General features: G+C 31.8%; 1 protein-coding gene across 1 annotated transcript in view; it reads right to left on the minus strand.

Moving 5' to 3' along the window:
• The window catches only part of LOC139497170 (uncharacterized), a 545,683-nt gene that overhangs the window by 133,846 nt on the left and 406,498 nt on the right, over positions 1–5,339 (minus strand). The gene's annotated exons all lie outside the window — the stretch shown is intronic.

Here is a 5,339-nt window from a genome sequence, read left to right on the forward strand (position 1 = left end):
AGAGGGACTTCTTTTGGTGCAGTTGTCGGGAACAATAGAGATCAACCCGGGTTTTATTAGGGTTCGTGATCCTCAATGTTCAGTTTATAGTTTGTGTTTTGTGTATCGTTGTTTGTCTTTTGGTCTTTTTTTATTTTTGTCTGATGAGTTTGAATGTCACTTTGCTATCTATTTTTTCCCTTTTCGAAATTATAAAGCTGATTTAACTGTAACAACATCATGTATGAAAGTAGGATAGATTTGAAAAATTAAATGAGGGATTAGTTTTTTCTGACCTGTATCCATGATACACCTATTCAAATTAATCAAATTGGGATTTCCAATTATCAAGTATATAGAATATTTTTTTCAAATGAAGAATAACAAAATCAGTTTTAATTATGCAAATGCGCAATGACTTATAGACGGATACCAATATGATTTAAAGTTGTTGGTCATTAATGTTGAACTGGATATTAGACAATTGAATAATTTTTACTGTCTTTTATTTAAGTAATGAACAGGCCGACAAATACTAAAGCGAACTATAAAAACTCCAAATACTGAACAGATGATCATAAAAATAATATAAATATACTTAACTAACAATAAAATAACCTATAACGTCTATTAATTTATTTGAAACAATAACCTTATAACAAAATTAAGTCATAAATGCACTAAACAAAGAATTTTTGTAATGTATTAACAATATTTGCAATAAATCAGTGCATACACCATTCAAATGTTAAAATTGTTTAATGATATGACATTAAAAGACTCCGACTTGCATCGAGCATCAATCGTTTATAGGATATACGAAGAAACGATTGATGCTCGATGCAAATCGGAGTCTTTTAATGTCAATTTAATAATTTTATAGATAGCTGGTACGACATATAATTCCAAAATTATGAAAATATGTCTGAAAATCATACCTTATTTTTTACTTTGAACTTTTTTTCTTCGGAATATGTACACGTGTGTAACGGTTTTTGTATATCTATATTGTAAACATCAACCGTAAGATGTAATTGGGTGTTTTTAGCCAGGACAACATTAGATGTAGTTTACTGTAATGTGTTCAACTAATCTCAATGGTTTGTCGATTAGAGTTAAAGTCATGGAATAATTGTAAGGTGTACATTTCAGTCTGGCAATGTTTGACTACATTTGTATAGTTCATTGCTAAATGCTTTGGTTTTATGTTAAAGCTGGTTGTAAGAATATATAAGGAATACTATCAGTTATATTTAAAGTGCATATTGTTTATAAAGTATATATGCCTGTATTGCAAGGTTCATCAGGCCTTGATCTCATTTTCATGGTTCATTTGTTGATATTCAAACATTACGGTTTGTCTGTATCTTGTACATGTTGTAAGTCAACAGAAACGCGAATATGTGGTATTATAGTCAATGAGACAACGCTCCATCAAACTCTATTTAGTGTATAAATAGATTGTACGGTGTAACTGTCTGTCTGACTTGGTTTATCTGACCTCAAAATCATTTGTATGGTTTATGCATAATTTCAACTTTTGGGAAATTTGTAGAAAAACGCTTTATCTTGAGGACTATCAACTTCAAATCTATCTTGGAAAGTTAATCAAACACGCCAATTCATCTCATTGTGTCGCTGCATTAAACATTTTAAAATATGATGCGAGTTCAAGAAAAGCAAAACCATTCAGAGGAATCTCTATACAATATATATTGTGCTGCATCCGAATTTTGTTAAATACAGGATATAGTGACTTTAGCAGACCTTAACAGCAAGGATTCCAAACAAAATGATAACCAAGCAAAGCAAACAACAAAAAGCAAACTTTCTTGAAGGACATAGAGCAAACATCAGTAATCTTTTACCTTTCATGGGTGTTTTTGTTTACTACATTATAATTTCCTGTAGAAATAGAAAAAATATTAAAGATTACACTGTTCAAACAAAGATATCACTCTTTTTGTTTTTGATTTATAAAACAAAATACATAATTATATATACCAGCTTTGTTAAATGTTTGGTAAAACTATAATTTTTCACTTCTTTTCTCGTACTATAAACAACAATATTATGTATTTGTAAACAAATATTTCCGTATTCGATCACTGTATACCTTTTAGTTATTATTTTCATTTACCCATGTACTTTATTATATTTGGCGACAGGTTGTCTTTGTGATATCGTTTTTAAAATATCCCAAACCTGATGTTATTGATTTTCTTATTCACATTGTGTCATGTATCAAATTTATTAGTTCAGTGTATGTTCACTTGTTTGTGTTAATATGTCTTTTGATTTGTTAAGGCATTTCAATTGATATTTTATAGTGTGTCTTTCTATATTGTGATGCTACACTATTATTTCAGGTAAAGGTGAAGGTTTGTATCTATTGAAAGGTTTAAACCAGCTGCGTTTGTTTGCACCTGTCCTAAACCAGAAATCTAGTGTCAGTAGTTGTTGTCGTTTGTTGATGTGGCTCATTAGTGTTTCTAGTTTGAATAAAAGTGCGTTTGAAATTGATACGTACAAGATATTTTTATTGGATATACGAAGATTTGAAGTCTATGAAATTTATTATCAATCTGATTTATCTAGGGTATTCAAACCTTCGTCAGCAATTTCCACTAATAATCGTCATCAGTCGAATTCGCCATTTTAATAATAATATTTGGTGTTTTTTAACTACGTGTTATCATTCAATTTTGATATAAGCCTTTCTAAAGGATGTCTGCAAAGCAGTAATTTTGGAGTGAATATTCATGTGTCAAAAGAAAATTGCATACTTGTATTCGCATATTTTCACAAGTTGATTGAAGGCTATGTAGTCAATGAAAAATGAAAACAAGCAAATTAATTTGGCAGAAAAGTATTCTTTAATACGGAAATACACTATTATTGTATCCAGTCGTGTTTTATATACAATAAATGGAAATCTGGACTTGTTATATATTGAAATTGTAAAAATTATCTGTACATTTGGGAGAGGCATATTACTCTTAAAACATCCATGTCTTACAACGCCGATCTCTAGATCTATTTCAAAAATGCATAGTTATTCAAATAACTTATATATACTTAGGACCTGCAACAAGTAACGTGATCAAAGTGGATGAAACAAATATTGTCAGGAAAACCCAAAAACAAAACTTTATCAAGAGCTGATATTGCTTCCTTCCATGTTACACAAACTTCTTCTCCTTCAAAACAAAGATCCTCATGGGTAGCCAATGTCGTCAAACTTCCCCTATCCAAACACATGGAATTTTCAGGTTCGTTATGTTTTCGGCACTTTTTTGTGAGTGTTTTTAATATGTTATACACTGATTCATCATCAGACCGATGTGCACATCCGGATTCTATTGCTGAAATGATTACAATCACAGTTCCGACAAATATTTGTAGCATGATATATATAGAAACAATAGGAATAGATTCTGAACTCTGTGGTAACGCATCACTGATAATCGTTAGAAACACAGCATATGCTAGCCAGACTGTTATAACATATCCTATGCGTTCCCCTGTGTCAACCGGTATTTTGAATGTAAAGATATCCAATATTGAAATTAACAAGATCGGTATGATATAATTCATTATAGTGTCCAATGATTTTTGTTGAATCATAATTGTAAACCGAACTTTCGTCTCGTGAGATTCCACGAGATTCACGGCAGATGACGATACTATTTTCCATTCACCATGTTTCTGTAGATCATCGGCCAATACTATTCCCTTGCTTCCTTGTGTTATATGAACATCTGCACTAGCCAAACTCCATGCCTCAAAATCTAAATGACATGTCTGCCTATCAAAAGGGAAGTACTTCGGTGTTGACATGAATATCAATAATGTGGTCATTTTTACAAATTTCCTGTTAACAAAACTTTGAATTTTTCGAAAACTAAGGATTGTAATTTTGTTTATTGTGTCTGTTTAGTTAACGCATCAATGTAAATATAACGAAATTTGATGAGACTGTCATCAAAGTGAGAGGGTTAGCGCTATAAATAAAGGCATAACGACACATTGTGCATTTCGCCATTAACATTAACAAATATAGGTCACCGTACGGCCTTCAACAATAAGCAAAGCCCATACCGCATAGTCAGCTATAAAAGGCCCCGATAAGACAATGTAAAACAATTCAAACGAGAAAACTAACGGCCTTATTTATGTAAAAAAATGAACGAAAAACAAATATGTAACACGTAAACAAACGAAAACCACTGAATATACAGGCTCCTAAACTATTTTGCTTAATTTATGGTAAAAGACTGTTACTAAAAGTTCCAAGTGATGAAGTTGAAATCATCTGCAGTTGGTTGATCGTTGTGTAATTTCTGTGTTATAGTTGATGACGGATTTTTCTAGTTGTTGTTATTACATTCCCTTTCTCTTTTTCTCAAAAATGATCTACGCTAATGGCCTGTTTATCCCCGATGCACTTTCGCGCCAGTAAGAATCCTATTGTTGTGGGGATGTATAAGTACACTGCCACATCCACTCTGTGTTTTGTGCTTTGTATTGATCTGTTTAATTAAGCCCTTTTCTCAATTATATTAGTTTGTTTAAGTTTTAGTTCATTTCTATGTTTTTGGGTTGAGGGTGACAACCGTTTTATACTGAACTAGTATACCCTTTTGTTTAGAGACAAGCTGAAGCCCGTCCCCGGATACAGAATTTTCTGTGTTAAAGACCCATTGGTTTCCTTGTGTTGTTTTTGCTCTTTGCTCGGATTATTGACCCTTTGACACATTCCTGGTTTCCATTCTCAATTTTATTATCACCGGGGTGTACTTACAATAGCAATTCGACTGGTGACACATTTTAAGTATGATCTGCTGACCCTTCTGGAGCACTTATATCAACCACGGTTTTTTTATTGGGGTCGTGTTGCTCAGTTTAGTTCTCCATGTTGTTGGTTTTTTTGTATACTGTTGCATATATGTGTTTTAGTCGTTTTTTTTATTTTGCCATTGCGTTGTCAACTTTTGACCTATGAGTTCGAACGTCTGTCTTTGGTATTTTTCGCCTCTCTTTTATAAAAACTAAACAATGATTTTTGTATTTATATTATGATTTTCTATTATGCATTTAAATCCCTTGTATATGTTTAATTTACATGTTCACCCTGTTTGATCTGTGACCTTACAAAAACTCTTTAAATCACGAATCGTAAATTTCAAAAACTGAACTACGTAACCTTGTCTTATATGATGAATTGTAATGATAGCTTTGTGTACACTAAATATCAATTGTCCATGGCAGACAAATACTATACAACACACTACTTATTCATGTTATTCATTGTTATTGTAAATGTTCAATGCGTATCCACAATTGTTTTATACAAAATA

The sequence above is a fragment of the Mytilus edulis genome, chromosome 12 (genome assembly GCF_963676685.1).
Source record: "Mytilus edulis chromosome 12, xbMytEdul2.2, whole genome shotgun sequence".
In the NCBI taxonomy this organism is placed as follows: Eukaryota; Metazoa; Mollusca; class Bivalvia; order Mytilida; family Mytilidae; genus Mytilus; species Mytilus edulis.